General features: G+C 43.6%; 1 protein-coding gene across 2 annotated transcripts in view; it reads right to left on the bottom strand.

The window, feature by feature from the left end:
* The window catches only part of LOC115097050 (carboxyl-terminal PDZ ligand of neuronal nitric oxide synthase protein-like), a 238,198-nt gene that overhangs the window by 168,925 nt on the left and 52,075 nt on the right, over window positions 1-17,198 (bottom strand). The window lies entirely within an intron of this gene.

Genomic DNA, 17,198 nt, shown 5'->3' with positions numbered 1-17,198 from the left:
TCCTGTCTGTAAGATGCTGGTTGGGCTCTGTGCAAGATATGGACTGTATGTTTTATGACATACAGCTTTCAGCCCAGGAAGGTCATACTGGGATATAAGCAGCTAGTATAGTGTGTTTATCCACTATTAAGCAGTGGCTTGCCTATGATATGCTTTCACTCACTCTCACTAAAACTGAGATCATTGTTTTACAGCGGTCTAGTACTGATGTGGTACCATCTTTTTTTTTTTTTTTCTTTTGAAGAACAGAGTTACCATGTCAACTATGTATAAAAAGTCCAGATGTCCTAATTGATGCAAACCTTATCTAACCTTAAGTTAAGCACCAATTATCCTGAAATCTTCTCCAGCCTAATGTTCACTCTACTACTACTAAACATTCCATCACTATAAAAAACAATCCCCCTTATAAATGACCTGCCAGAGGCTGAAAAACTTGGATAACCTACTCTTAAACCAAATTGATCACCCTAACGATATCTTTCACTTTCTGAGACCCAAACGAAAAGGAGACGACCTCTTAATAATCTGCAAAACAGATCTTAAGCTTAAACCATACAAAGTGGAGATACACCAACCCAATGAAGTTGCTATACTAAAATCCCCAATATTAAAATATTGGTCTGATCTATAACTCATCAGGGACACTCCAAAACTGTTCATCTTTAATCGAAATCTTCACTAGAGCATTCCCAGCTCCTGAGTCAACTATAATCATAGGTGACTTTAACCTTCATGTGGACAGCACACCAAAATCTACATTGTGCGAAATCTTCCTAGAAACCATGGAAGCCATGGGGTGGACTCAATTTGTAACCAACCCCACCCACAAAGTAGGACACATCCTTGACCTAGTATTCGCTAATCACAACTGCAAAATCAATCCTACAAAATATTACCATGGTCTGATCACCAGCTAATAAAAGCAGAAGTCTCTCTCCTAACTTCACAACAAAAACGTACATAATCTTTTAAGTACCGAAAAAAAGAGAACCTGAAACATTCAAAGAAACCATTAAAAATAAAATATCAGAACTTGATCAAGATAACGCTTCTTTATCTTTTGAATCCTGGGGGGGGGGGGGGGGGGGAAAATCAATGAAATAGCCAATAACCTCTGCCCAATCCAGGAAAAAAATGTTCCAAAACGAAGACCACCCAACTAAACAAAAGAAACCTTGGTATAGCAAAAAGAGCTATGACATGCTCAACAAACTGAGAAAATCTGAAAAGTAATGGAGAGAAAAAAAACCCGGAAAATCTAGAAAAATACAAATTACTTAACTAAATACCATGAACATATAAAGTGAAAAAAAAATACTACGTAAAACAAGTTAATGGTGTAATATTTAACTCAAAACTACTCTGAAACAGTAAAAAAAATTTAATTGAGGATCCATCCTCCTCCATCTCAAGCAACTGAGACTTCTCAAAAACATCATGCAATGAATATGCTAGTTCGTTAAACAAAATCAATACTCAAATTACAATTCACCCCCGAACAACCATCAAAAGAACCAGAAATACCATCTATCCATTCGACAGCTTTGAAACAAAGTAAACCAAATAATCACTAAAATGAAACCCGCTACCTACCCACTGGACCCTATTCCAGCAAGTACCCTGAAAAAAGTAAACAGCATAATAACCCCAATAGTCAAAACCATAAACCATTCACTAGCAGAAGGACTGGTCTCTAACAGGGCAAAATAAGCTGCAATTAAAACAATTCTTTAAAAAAAAAACCAAAAAAAACCTGGCAGAATTGACAACTGGGACAATTACCGATCAGTTTCAAATCTGCCTTTCATCTCAAAAGTCCTAGAAAAAGCAGCTTTATGACAATTAGAAAACCACCTTGAAAACAAAATATTAAACCCCCAAACCAATTCGGATTCAGAAAAAAAAAAACCACTTAACAGAAACCCTGCTCATCTCTAACTTACCCTGTGCTACAAGGCTTTAACAAATATATACTGGTTCTAATAGATTTAAAAGTTGCATTTGACACAGTAGACCACATCCTGCTATACCACCAGCTGAAAAACTGGAATAGGAGGAAGTGTCTAGACATGGTTTTCTTCTCTTAAAAGATAGGATATTCCAAATCAAACTTGGTAATCAAATCTCAGACACCTTTCCGATCAATACAGGCATCCTCCAAGGCTCAACTTTCGCCACTCTGTTCAACAATTATCTCTTGCCTGTATGCGCTCTACTAGAGAATCTGGGAATCATATTCTTCCTATATGCAGACAATATACAATTCTACATACCTTTTGACAAAACATTCAAAAAAACTGCGGCAACTTTCAATATACATGAGGGCCGTACAACAAAAACTCTCCCATCAGTTGAGGTACGAGATTTTGGAATTCAGATTGTCAAGAACTTCACTATGAAAAAGGCATATGAGCAAATTAATCAATTCAGGCTACACCAAGTGGAGAATTCTCCATCGACTACATCCTCTTAATACAAGACTTCTGCACTTTCTAACAAACACTTACCGGTATATTTTCAAACCTAGACTATTGCAACTCCTTTTTACTAGGCCTCCCTGCAAGTCTTCTAAAACCACTACAGCTACTTCAAAATGCATCAGCAAGACTCCTTCTAGGGACCAAGGAAATTCAAATACATCACCCCCATCTCTGATAGCCCTGCACTGGCTTTCTGGTCAATCCAGAATTCATTATAAAGTGTTATCCCTAATTTATCATCAAACAGTATTGATCCTTGCCTATTAGGAGTGACACTGCAACACTATAAACCACATAGAGACCTCAGATCACAAAACAAAGGTCTCCTAATGGTACCCTCCAGTCAGAACAGTCACTTAACACAAATGAGAGACAGAATGTTCACAATAGCAGGCCCTAAGCTGTGGAACTCTTATCTGACAATGGTTCTGGAAGAAAGAAAGAACTTAAAGCGTGAACTAAAAACAGAAAGGCATACGATCTAATGTAATGTAAGCTGCTATAAACCTGATAATTACATTGACTGTTCCTGAGATAGCACTGTTCGAACATACATTACATAAGATTCTAATCTTACTAGTAAATGAAAATTTATCCGCTAATTTTCGTTCCTGTAATACAACAGATCAGCCCAGAAAAGTGGGTTGTGTATCCCTACAGGTGGAGTCAGAACAATTAGAACTTTGGGCACTGCTACATAACGAGAGTGCCACCTGCAATCACTCAGTATTGACCTGTACATAAGCCCATGCTAATAGAAGTAAATAACGAAGGGTAGCACCCAACCAAATTTCCGGACTACACTTTGTCGCTGGCAAAAACCAGACTGAACTGCGAAAAACTGCTCCATGAATCATGTCTGCAAAAAAGAAGCTTCAACAATAAAAAACAAGCAGGTTCTGACCAAGACAGTCTTTCGTTATCTGAAGAAAGAGGTGGGGGCCTCTGGACTGATCTGTGGTATTACAGGAACGAAAATTAGCAGGTAAGAACCAATTTTCATTTCCTGAACATACCCAGATCAGTCCAGAAAAGTGGAATGTACCCAAGCCGCCTTTATACTGGGCGGGAACCCGAAAGACCCACACAAAGCACACTCTCCCCGAAAGGACGGTTCATCAGAAGCCTTAAAGTTCAATCGGTAATGTTTCGTAAAAGTGTGAACAGACAACCTCACCGCCGCCCTACAGATCTCCTGAGGCGACAGTAACTGACACTCTGCCCAGGAGGTAGCCTGAGCCCTAGTGGAATGAGCTCTGAGACCCAAAGGCATTTGACGCCCTCTGGCTACGCATGCCGCACAAATGGCTTCCTTAATGCACTGAGATATGGTCGCCTTTGACGCTTTGTCCCCCTTCTTTGGGCCACCAAAGAGAACGAACAAATGATCAGAACATCTGAAGTCATAGGTAACCTCCAGATAATGCAATAAGGTACGCTGCACATCCAAAAGATGAAGGTCTCTTCTGATAAGACTCCCGGGACCAGTTAGGGAATCCCGGAAGCTCCACAGTTTGATTGACGTGAAAGGCTGAAACTACCCTTAGGGACAAAGGACGGAACTGTACATAACGATACCCGATCGTCGTAAATCCGAAGAAAAGGATCCCAACAAGACAGCACCTGCAACTCAGATCCGACGGGCTGAGCAAATGGCCAACAAAAACACCGTTTTCAAAGTCAGATCTTTCAGGGAAACTCCACGAAGAGGCTCAAAAGGAGCAGCACATAGAACTCGCAGGACTAAATTCAAACTCCAATCCGGAGACACCTAACGGATGGGAGGGCGCAAATGTTTGACCCCCTTAAGAAACTGAGCAATATCCAGATGCGCTGCCAGCGAACAGCCGTCAAAGTTGCCCCGCAAAGTACCTAGAGCTGCAACTTGTACACGAAGGGAATTGAATGCCAAGCCCTTAGCGAGGCCCTGTTGCAGAAAGTCAAGCACTTGAGGAATATGCACTGCTAAAGGGTCGCAGGAACGCTGATGAAACGTCTCAAAAAGCTTCCAAACTCTCACATAGGCCATAGAGGTGGCTGGATGTCTCACCTGTAGGAGGGTGGAAATGACTTGTTCTGAATAACCCCTCAAAAGCCAAAACCGCGAGAGAGAAGCGATCCTCCCGATCCGAAAATATGGGCCCCTGCCGGAGCAGATGCGTTAGATGAGCCAGCTGAAGTGGACCCTCTAGAGCAGTGGTTCTCAACCCTGTCCTGAGGACCCCCCCAGTCAGTCGGGTTTTCAGGATATCCACAATGAATATGCATGAGAGAAAATTTGCATGTTATGGAGGCAGTGTATGCAAATTCTCTCATGCATATTCATTGTGGATATCCTGAAAACCCGACTGGATGGGGGGGTCCCCAGGACAGGGTTGAGAACCACTGCTCTAAAGCCAAGCATACCAGATCTGCGAACCACGGACGACGTGGCCACTCCGGCACCACCAGAATCACTCTTCCCAGGAGCTGCTCTATGCGACTGAGAAACCGACCTAAGAGGGGCCAGGGCGGGAAGGCATGAATCCCCATGGGCCAAGGACACACGAGAGCATCTATGCCTACCGAGCCCTGTTCTTGGCGACGGCTGAAAAAATGAACTGTTTTTGCATTCGCCTGCGTTGCCATCAGATCCAGCTGAGGAGTTCCCCCCCATCTGGTGCAAATGAAATTCCACGCCTCGAGAGATAGTTCCCATTCCCCTGGGTCTAGTTGCTGATGGCTGAGATAATCAGCTTGCACATTCTCTACTCCCGCGACATGGGATGCGGCAATGCCCTCGAGATGGCAGTCCGCCCAGGTGAGCAGAAGACATGCCTCCAGTGCTATGGGGAGACTTGAGTTCTGCCTTGCCGGTTGATGTACGCCACCGTTGTCGCATTGTCCGAGAAGTCTCACACCATTCTGCCCTGGATCCAGGGAAGAAACACCCGCAGGGCCAGACGTACAGCCCTGGTCTCAAGCAGGTTTATGGACCAGGATCTTTTCATTGCCGACCAGAGCCCTTGGGCGGACCTGTCTGCACACACCGCCCCCCAACCTGAGAGGCTGGCATCAGTGGAGATCAGCCAATTCGGAGTGTCCAAATCCACTCCCCGTTCCAGATTGTCCAGTAACAGCCACCATGACAGACTGGCTCTGGATTCTGTAAGTAAAGGCACTGAGAGATGGAATTGCTCAGACACCGGGCTCCAGCAAGAAAAAAGCGCATGCTGTAAAGGTCTTAAGTGAGCAAATGCCCAAGGAACCAGGAGCCCAGGACCTGAAGATGATGCCACACTGTGGGATTGTTCCTTCAAAGAAGGGAATGTATTTGTTCCTGCAGCTTCCCTATTCGGTCTATCGCTTGAAACACTTTGCCCAGCAAGGTATCGAATTGTGCTTCGAGATAATCAACTGAGTGGGTTCCAAGTGACTCTTCTGCACATTGATTACCCAACCTAGGGATTGCAATGTGAACATCACCATGTGCACTGATCTCTCAGTCCACTCGAGACTTCGTGCGAATCAACCAGTCGTCCAGGCACGGGTGGACCAAGATTCCCTCCTGACGATAGAAGGCCACCGCCACCATCACCTTGGTGAATGTGCGAGGAGCTGTTGCGAGACCAAATGGGAGGGCTCGAAATTGGAAGTGTCATCCCAAGACCTTGAATTGCAGAAACCTCTGGTGATTCAGCCAGATCGAAATGTGTAAATACACCTCCGTGAGGTCCAGAGAAGCGAGAAACTCCCCTTTTCGAACCACGGCCATCACTATCCTCAGGGTTTCCATACGAAAGCGAGGAACCCGAAGGCAACAGTTAACCTTCTGCAGATCGAGGATGGGCTGAAAGGTGCCCTTCTTGGGGACCACAAAGAACATGCAGTACCGACCTTGTCCCTGTTAAGCCTCTGGAACTGGGACAATAGCTTTGAGCTCGAGAAGTCATTGTAGAGTCACCCGGATCGCCTCTCGCTTGACAGTGGAGGCCACTCGGGACTCCACAAAAACCTCCCGAACCGGGCGTAAGAACTCCAGTGCTACCCGTCTTTGATCACTTCTAAGACCTAGCGGTCTGATGTAATTCTTGCCCTTTCCGTGTAAAAGTTGTATATCTGCCTCAGACAGCTTCGACGGAATGGGTGCTCGGGGCTTCATTGGAGGTTTTTATTACTTCCCCCCTCGAAAGGGCTGCTGGCGCCCCAAAGCAGGTTTATAAGCAGGAAGTGCGGATATCTACCCGATCTGAAGCGATGAGAGTCCCAAAACCTAGCTCGAGGAGATCTTTTATCTTCTGGCAACCGATTGCCCTTGGATTCGGCAAGCATCTTTACTAGCTGATCCAGATCCTCCCCAAACAGAAGCTTGCCCTTAAAGGGTAGATTACAAAGCTGGGATGGAGGACAAATCCACTGCCCAATTTCGCAGCCAGAGGAGATGCCGCGCTGACACCAAGGACACCATACCTCTCGCCGAGGTCCTCACCAGATCATATAAAGCATCTGCAACATAAGCAATGCCTGCTTCTGGGTGGACGGACTGCAGAGCCCCACTTTCGCCCGTACCAGCCCCGGCAGCCAACTCCTGGACCCAACACAGACAGGCCCTCTGCATGAGGCTAGCGCAAACCACCGCCCGAAGGCTTAGCGCGGCAACCTTGAATGCTCCTTCAACTGGATCTCCAGCTTGCGGTCCTGCATATCCTTAAGGACAGCCGCCCCAGCAACCGGGATAGTGGTCTTTTTCGTGACTGCCGAGACCACGGCATCCACCTTTGGAAACGTCAGTAAATCCAAAGCATCAGATGATAACGGGTACAGTTTCGCCATAGCTCTGCCCACCTTCAAGCCGGAATCTCCCACTCCCGGGTCACTAGTTTGCGAACCTTCTTAGGCAGAGGAAAAGATGTTGTGGGACCCCCTAATGCCATCGAGGACTGGATTGACTCCCTCGTTGTCAGACTCTTGAGAAACCTTAAGTCCCAGAACTTAAAGGACCTAGGGAATAAGGGGTCTTAACTCATCCCGCTTGAACAAACACACCATGCTGGGGTCATCCCCCTCCGCAGGAGGATCATCTGGCTAATCTGGATCATCAGTATCCACATCAGCCGAATCAGACCGCGGATCCGGGTCTGCCGCCCCTACTACCCCAGAAGCTGGCGTCGCCCCAGACCCCAGGATCGGATCTCGTGTACCCTGGGGAGAATCCCCTGTGGGGTGAGAGCCTGATCAGAGAGGCGCTGACGAGGGTCCATACCCAGACCTCTTTTCTTAGGCGGGTCTGAACCTGTGCCCAGGAGACCGGGCCACTTTACCTCTGAGTGTTTCCTTGCCAGGAAAGCCTGGTGCATAAGGAGGACAAGTTCTGGAGAAAACCCCTCCGGGTCCCCCTCCCCCACTGGAGAGTTGACTGGGGTGATATCAGTTCCCACAGTTCCCTCACCGGGGCTAGAACAGGCAGAGAATCCTCTTCCCACGAAGCCGAAGGCGAGAGACGTTCCCTCCCCTAGGGAGGAGGCAAGAAGCCCTGAAGAGCCCTCTAACCCTGGGGAACATGCTGCGCATAAGGAGGCCGCATCTAATGCCTGGCCGCGTGACCCACATGCGCGGCAGGCCTGCGATTATGTTTTCGGACCCATCCGCAGCAGTGCGCAGATAGTCTGAAGTGAAATAGAAAAGAGCGTGAATAAAAAAAAAGAAACACTCAGAGCCACGACACGGAGAAAATTTCAGTCAGGCAGGACCAAAAAAAACCACAATTTTCGTGCTGCGGGCTAAAACTACCAGCTGAGGAGAAAAAAAACGCGCGCAGTCATGCCGCGGGAAAGGAGCCTGTCTATAGTGAAATCGCAAGGCCCCCAGCAGGGAAGTGGTGAATAAACGAGGCACATGGAGAAAAACTCACCCTTGCCCTCAGAAAACGACCCGGAGCTGAGGGGAACACTGCTGACAGCTTCCCTGGCTGGCCTTAGACCCGGGTCCCTCCTGCACCTCAGCGCTGAAGACTGTCAGTCAGCCGCAGTGAAAACAGCTCTTTTTTTTTTTTTTTTTTTAAATTAAACTTTACCAAGACAGAGAAAATCTGTTGCAGGAGACAAGGGAGCAGAGATAGCAGAGACAATGGTGAGTAACCAGGAGCCCCTGGTAGTCAGACAACGAACTGTGGTGGGTGAAACCCTGACAGGAATATCCAATTCCCCGGGCGCCCAGCTTCTACTGAGGAATGGCCCACGAAGGCGCCTAACACCTCAGGAAGCGATCGTAAACCAAAAAATTAAAATTAAACTAAAAAATATAACTAAAGACTGCAGGTGTGCATCTGTACCACCCGCTGGAGTCAGAGAAATACTGAGTGACTGCAGGTGGCGTTATGTAGCAGTACCCAAAGTTCTAATTGTTCTGACTCCACCTGCTGGTGGGATACACAATCCACTTTTCTGGACTGATCTGGGTATGTTCAGGAATACCTGTCTTAACTTATGTAGACCTAGAATGTATTAATAGCAACTAAATTAGATAGGAACCTCTATGGTATCCTTTTAAAATGCTTAACTATGAATAAAATCTATAAATGCTGTGATGTTGAATTAGAAAGGTGAATGCTAACACTAGGCACATGATCGTTGACTATGAATATAAATGCTAATTCTGTAAACTGTTGTGGTCTTTTGGAACAATGGTATATAAAACACCTAAATAAATTTTTTTCTTGTAAGTTTGCTCATCACTGTTTATTGTAATTTGGTTTTATTGCAAGATTGTGTTTGGATTGTATGCTGCCTAGAGTTTGGCAGTAGGTGACTAATAAATGCCCAAAATAAATATACTATAGCCATAAACGCCTGAACACACTAATATAAACAAGGGGGAATGGCTTTTCAACCACATTAACAAGCAGAAGCAAGTTTTAACTTGTAATGGTTCCAGCTAAAGAGAAGTGAAAATGCTGAGATCATTTTGACTCCCATTTACTACGAAGCTCTTCAATCATCCACTAAAATACAGACTATAAAATTCTCTCATGTAATTACAAGCTGTGTGTATGTATATATAATCTCAAGAAAAAGAACTAGTCAGAATTAAAGCCAGATTTACAGATGTTCAGAGATTTTAAAAAAAAAAAAAAAAATACAGAAAAGTTCTATCCATTTCAGGCTATCCATTAGTGACTATGCACAGAATTCCTAATATAAAAGCACAGGTCAAAGTACATGCTAGCTGGATACAAAAGTTCAGTTTTTAATTTATTGCTGCTCCGCTCAGCCCCCTAAAATTATTCAGACTCCAAATGAATGCATTGAGCCCTGTATAACCTGCAGGAGAAGAAGCAGCTTACAAACATTGTGTGCACCTGCTGAACATATCTGAAGATCTAGAAAAAAAAATTAGACAGGCATGCACTCACCAATTATTTCTGCACATAAAGTACAAGGCCAATTATTTTATTCTACAGCTTGTTTCTGTTGTAATTTTGGTGAGATGTGGCTTTGCTGATTTTTTTAAAACCTTTAATATTGCCCGCACATGGGTAGTCACTTTCAGCAAGACCAGCTTCCTATATGAACTGCCTTCATGTCATGTATCAACCCTGGTAACATCCTTGCGGAAATGTTCATATTGGTTCAGTATCAGCACCTACAACAGTGCTTTTCAAAGTCCTTTTTTGGTTAAGCAAAGCCAATTTAATATATTGTGAAATTTTCTGTATCCTCAACTCGCTCCTCTCCCTGCTCCTCTCCTAGCGTATCTACAAAACTACACAGAAACCTTTAGATACGGTCATGGAATTCTCGACTTCTGAGGAGCCCGAGTTGGAACACACTGGTCTACAGACCTTAACACTGCTGTGACAGTAAGCTGTAAAAAAAAAAAAAATAATAATAATAATTAGGTTCACAAAAAAAAATAAAGTGTGTGCTGGGTCCAGGGAGGGGGAAAAAAAATACACATTCCCTTGCATATACAGCGACCAGGAAGAAAGTCTTAAGCTTCTCAAAAATCTCCTCTTTCTGGCTCGAGAATCCATTATAAAAAGGTATATGCATGCTCATCTATTAAATGATTTATCTAGCCACAGCATGCAGCAGCAAGTTAAATGATCATCTTCGCCTATGTTTTACTTCCCTTCAGGCCTAATCTGAAAAGCAAGCTGCTGCACAAGTCTTATTCAGAAAAGAAGTCCCAGGAGAAATAAAAGTAGATTTTCTCCAAAAAAAAAAACCGAACACATCCAGCTAGTCCCTGAAGGGGGGGGGGGGGGGGGGGAGGAGGAGTTTCCATACACAATTGCTGCAAGACAATGTCTTTGAAAGTCAATTTCTAGTCAAGATTTCACATGGGGGTTCATGAAAGGCAGAGGAGAAATGGAGCACTCTGCTGTTCTGCTACTAAAATATAAAAAAGTCTGAACAGATTGGCCTGGGCTCCCCCCCATCCCATATTTTTGAAAAGATTTTTCACACTTATTTGCGTTTGTCACCACACAGGATCCAGAAAGATTACTTTTTACAACTATTTTGAGCTATAAAATGAATCAAGCATTTCAGGATACTATCTGCATCTTATTTCATTAACGGAACTTGATAGCCTGGCCTTGTGTCACTCAAAGTACTCAAAAAAAAAAAAAAAAAAAAAACCCCCCAGTATAACCCCAGACAACCGTGAAACAATTAACCAAAGAAATTCTGGTTTTAAACTTGACAGAATACTGTATCAAATGAGAAAAGTACTCAGTACATATGTATATGTAGGACTGCAATGTAAACCAGTATCTTGAAGGCTGAAACAGCTTTAACAGTCTATATTAATATTTTAAAAATCACAAATATTTTCTCATTTACTAGTGTTATTTGATTTTTCATTTTGAAACTAAAATCAAATGACTAGCAATGCTCAGAAGTATAAGGAATACTCTAAACTTGAGCCAAATTAAACGTCACACAAAGATTGAATATCACAAAAACAAATCAACTTAGTTTAAATGAACATGATGATGATCCAAAGTGTCAAACACACGGTGCCATGGCAGCATTTTTCTTTTCCATGTGTGACTACAGAGCTAAGGACTGACTATCCCCCTGATACAGGACTCACAAAAAATGGCACTAAGTCAGGGATGTATGGGATTAACATCATGTACTGTACATTTCAGCTAAATTGATTCTTTTTTGTGAAATTCAACCTTTTTTTTCACATTTTATTTGGCTCAAGTTTGGAGTATTCTTCACAATTCCGAGAATTGCTGGTCATTTGATTTTAGTTGCAAAATGACCCAAAAATACCAAACACTAGTAAAAGAAAAATTAAAAAAACCACTAGGTGATTTAAAATATTAATATGGACATTAAGATTTTTTCAGCCTTCAAGAAAACACATTGAGGCTGGTTTACATTGCAGTCCTTGATACTGGATTTAAAATTAATGACTGGGAGTACTGTATTTGTTTGGTTAATTGTCATTCAAGCTGGCACATTTATTGATTTTAATTTTCAAAATGTATAGCCCGCTTTTCCACTAGACATACCCAAGACAGTTTACAATCAAAAAATCCAATTACAATTCAATAAAGATAAGATACAATAAATCCATTAAAAACCTTTACCTAGATTACCGAAGAACTACAGCCCACAGCAGAGCAAGCAGATCAGCGAGAGCGCCTAGCTATAAGGCCCTAAGGCCCACCTAGGTACTCGAGGTGAGGTGTGTGGGTTAGGGGTCACTTTGACAGAGTGACACGTATAACAGAACAGTGCACTCTTGTGAATATTTGATGACCTTCGGAGTGAGGAAACTCACCCAAAGATGAGATTTGTGCAATGTTCTCTCAACCTAGCTTGATGGACTCTCTACAGAGAAAATTGCTCTCAACCTAGCTTGGACTCTCTACAGAGAAAATTGTACAAATCTCATCTTTGGGTGAGTTTCCTCACTCCGAAGGTCAAATCTTCACAAGAGTGCACTCTTCTGTTCATACATCGCACTCTGCGTGTCAAAATGGCCCCTAACCCCTACACCTCACCTCGAGTAGCTAGGTGGGCCTCATACAGGTAGAAATACCTACCTAGTATGAGGGCCTTATAGCTAGTCAGTCTCTCTCCTAGCAGCTTAAACTGCTGAAAACGCTATTTGCAAAAACATTGCAAAGCGCGATACAGCCATATCGCATGGCTTAATGCAAATGAAAAAGGTATAGTTAAAATCCGCATTAAAACTGTGCAATATGACTTTGCAAATTGCAAAGCCAGCCCTCTTGGCCAGAAATCCCGCCCCAAACTCCTCCCCTTCTCCTAATTTGCACCACACTATGCGTTATGGTGTTTTCGCATGCAAAAACGCCTTATAGCACTTTGATAAGTGACCCCCTAAGTTTGGCAAGCCTAACCCCTTCACATTAGAGGACCCTTTTTCTGGAATCTGAGGAAGATGTTAAAATGAAATGGATGCCAACCCCATTATGTGCTCCTTATGCCCCTAATCATTTCTCAAAGCAAAGATAATCAACACTTATGGCGACATTTTGATCAGCCACAGATTCCAACAGAGCACACAAAAGCACATGCACACCCTATGATAGCATGTTTAACAGACTGACACAATGCGAGAAGAAATCCATCTGAATGTAATATCTGCAGCAACATTTATCAAATGCAATTAAATCCGGCAGAAGAGAAAAAAAAAGCCCCACACATCTTGAAAGGCCAAGCTCAATATACTGGAGTAAAATCCCTCTGGGTCTGGCTGAGATATGGAATGTCATTAAAACAAAATGCTTGGTATACTGGGAGGATAGACTGAACAGCAAAACGCTCACCGTAGTGGCACTGGTTTTAAGACAAGTCAGGCTGTAATCAATGATTAGTCAAGGCTTAAATCTCTTGCAGGCAATGGATTTGCTGAAAGCATTTAAGAACAGCCTGCAATGAAATACAGAAAAATCTATGCAAAAAAAAAAAAAAAAAATGAGAAGGGTCTCGAGGCAGTCTACATCTCAATTTCACTGTTAAAGAGATAGTCAATTCCCTCCAGATCTAAAAATGATCCATATATCTTGCACTGTAAAATGTTGTATAGAAACCCATGATATGAGGCAGAGGGAGACTGTCAGGGCTATCTAATCTACCCATTTCCATTTTCCTGTCTGCATTACTGTAGACCAGATTTGACCTCTGGCAATACTCTAAATCAATGCTATCATTCTGCCCAGAAGAAACGATCATTTTGAATTATGTAGCAAGACAATACAAAATCTCCATTAGTGTAAAGGTAATGCATAAAGCACTCACTGCAGTCCAACTTAAAAGTAGTGTGTCCCCACCAAACATTTTAATACTGGTTCTCACTCTGGTGCAAGACACATCAGTGGGAATGGGCACATAGTTAGATGTTAATCTTACCTGTTTTCAAAAAGTATGTTCTTGCAAACACCTGTCAATGCCCTTTAAATAGAGATTTTGAGGTTGGATTTTAATACTTTATCTAAGGGCTGAAATATGGTTGATTAAAACCCAAAATATGCAACACACAAACTGGAGCTGTAAGTGCATGTTTGAGTAATTCATTTGAAGGCCCACGCAACTAAATAAAAATACCATTATGATCTCTGACAAATGTAAATATATGCTTCTCGGTTTCTTCACTGGTAGACTGCAACTGTTTATAGCTTGCTCTGGGAAACAATCTGCATAAAATAATTCAGGACACAAGTAGCCAAATTCAAACCATAAATAGTAAGCAGCAGTACCCTCCCTTTATGCAGGAATCCTGAATAAAGTGGAAATGGCTGACACTTGTTTGTCAATATGATAAAGCTAAGATATTTACTAGAGAGAAGAAAAAAAAAGTTTTCTAGGTCAGTACAACAGCTTTTACAGCCACTGCTTTCAAAAGGCCATCACATTCAGCAGGCAGTGACTTTTTCTAACATCTTCATGTCCCAGTGGGCTAGGAGTAGGAGAAAGAGGTCAAGTGACAAGGAGTTAACCTCCTCCTCCTCTCCTGTGTGCTCAAATCTCAGCCAAAATGTCAAGGGAGTCTTCAACTTGTGGCTCAGATCATATAAATTGAGCTCCGTCAAAAGGCTGAGAAGTGATCCCTTTCCAAACCAGAATATACCTAAATCCAAAGAGACAAATACTTTAATCCAGATACATTAAATGACAAGAGCTAGAAGATCCCTGTTACACAGCCAAGAAAAGGAGTATGATCCAGCAACCTTAGACACTACTGCAGGAGGGACTCCACTCAGAGGGCAGTTACATACACATCTGGATGTTTGGCATGGTAGGCAGGATCATCCTTATTACAGGGTTGTTCTTAGTAAACAGAGGTTTGTTATTTTTAACAGCCGATTTACCTGTGTTTACACAAGTTTGTTATTCCTTGACAAGTACCTGTTCTCCTGTTCTTCCTACCTGCCCAGGTGGGAAGGGTTAGGTTGGCAGTCATAGTTGGTGATTTGATTATTAGGAATCTAGACAGCCGGGCGGCTGGTGGGCACGAGGATCGCCTGGTAACCTACCTGGTGCGAAGGTGGCGGACCTCACGTATCATCTAGATAGGATTTTAGACAGTGCTGGGGAGGAGCCGGCTGTCATGGTACATGTGGGCACCAACAACATAGGAAAAAGTGGGAGAGAGGTTCTGGAAGCCAAATTTAGGCTCTTAGGTAGAAAGCTTAAATCCAGACGCTATAGGGTAGCTTTCTCTGAAATGTTCCCTGTTCCACATGCAGAGCTCTGAAGTCTCAATGCATGGATGAGATGATGGTGCAAGGAAGAGGGATTCAGTTTTGTAAGGAACTGGGGAACCTTTTGGGGAAAGGGGGGGGGGGGGGGGGGGGAGTCTTTTCTGAAGGGATGGGCTCCACCTTAACCAGGGTAGAACCAGACTGCTGGCACTAACCTTTAAAAAGGAGATTGTTCTAGTTTAAAAGCTGCTCTAAGGGGGAAGCCAACAGTCGCTCAGCAGCGCATGGTTCAGAGGGAGGTATCTTCAAAGGATACTAACGATGCATTAGAATTAGGGAGCGATGTATTGGCGTTGGTCCGTCAGCTGCGAGCACTGAAACTGGTTCCGACGGCCCTTTGCCCTTACTATGCCAGTGGGGTGGAGCAATGGCAGCAGTAGGTCCTCTGACATAGTAAGGGCAAAGGGCCGCCGGCTGCCAGTCCTGAAAATGGCGCCAAGGGGCCCTCGCCCTTACTATGTCACATGGGCTACTGCCGCCATTGGTGTCCGAGTGGCATAGTAAGGGAAAGGGCCGTCGGCACCATGTTGATTGCTGGCAGCTGACGGCCATAGTGCAGATGTGTCCCGGACCAGTCCTGGCCCCCTGCTGGAGCCTCCCGGACTTCTGTCAGGTTTTGTGTGTTGTGAGGGCCTGGGAAGTAAATAAATTTGGCATGTGTGGGGGGGGGGGGGGTGAGGAGGGTGGTGGGTGTATTTTATCTGTAAAGGAAATAGTTATCTTCCGGCGAAAAAAGTGCACGAATGTGTTAAAATGGAAGTGAAACGTGGACCTGGACTGGCGAAATGATTAGTGTAGCGTGTGTTAGTGTAAGGTGTAACAGATGGCGCTTACGTCCAGCAGATGTCGCTGTTTTCTGGAAAAAAGTTTTAAACCTATTTTACCTGTCACAAGTGTGACATATCTGTAATGTAAGTACAGAAGAACCTTCCTGTATGCAAAATGAAGGTTGTGTCCAAATTTGAAAGCAATTTGTTCAGTGGTTTCTGAGATTAGCAATTTTGTCCAAACTATTTAACATTTTTATTTATATAGATTAATGACTGGAAGAGGGACAATAAGGAAATCCACAGCTCTAGTGCTAAACTTTCAAAAGGGAAACTGATAAAATGAGAAAAATAGTTAGAAAAACTGAAAGGAGCAGCTACAAAAAGGTAAAAAGTATGCAAGAGGTGTGGACATTGTTAAAAAATACCATCCTAGAAGCACAGTCCAGATGCATTCCACACATTAAGGTGGAAGGAAGGCAAAAAGACTACTGGCATGGTTAAAAGGTGAGACGAAAAAGGCTATTTCAGCCAAAAGATCTTCATTCAAAAATTGGAAGGATCCAACAGAAGAAAATAGGATAATCCTTAAGCGATGTAGAGATTACTTACCTGATAATCTCGTTTTCCTTAGTGTATGCAGATGGACTCAAAACAAGTGGGTATAGTTAATGTGTTAATGTATCCCGTACCTGAGGCGACTGTTCAGTTCCTTGTAAACCGGTGCGATATGTATGCTATACAGGAACATCGGTATATAAAAATAAAAATAAATAGTGTGCTCGTGCTAGCAGTTGGAGACGGATCTGACGTCAGCACGGGTACATATATCCCCACAGGAAGTGCAGCAATTCAGTAATCTTCCTTGCAAAAGCTTTATGGATATATGTGTAACTGACCGATCGATTAAATGAACAGGATTACCCTGACCGATTGACAGTAGCTGGAGACCGCCAGTGTTCTCAACCAGAAGGCGTTGACACCCGGCAGGGTAGATGCCCTATCATAAGAAAACACGGCTTACCGTGAGTCTGTGAATCCCCATGTATGCCGGCAGCCAGGCGGGATGCTGAGTCCATCTGCATACACTAAGGAAAACGAGATTATCAGGTAAGTAACCTCTACATTTCCTAGCGTGTAGCAGATGGACTCAAAACAAGTGGGATGTACAAAAGCTACTCCCGGACTGGGTGGGAGGCTGCCCGAGGTCCGTTCAGG

This window comes from Rhinatrema bivittatum, chromosome 8, assembly GCF_901001135.1.
Source record: "Rhinatrema bivittatum chromosome 8, aRhiBiv1.1, whole genome shotgun sequence".
Classification (NCBI taxonomy): Eukaryota; Metazoa; Chordata; class Amphibia; order Gymnophiona; family Rhinatrematidae; genus Rhinatrema; species Rhinatrema bivittatum.
The sequence above is the reverse complement of the archived record's forward strand: the minus strand, read 5'-3'. Positions and strand labels throughout refer to the sequence as shown.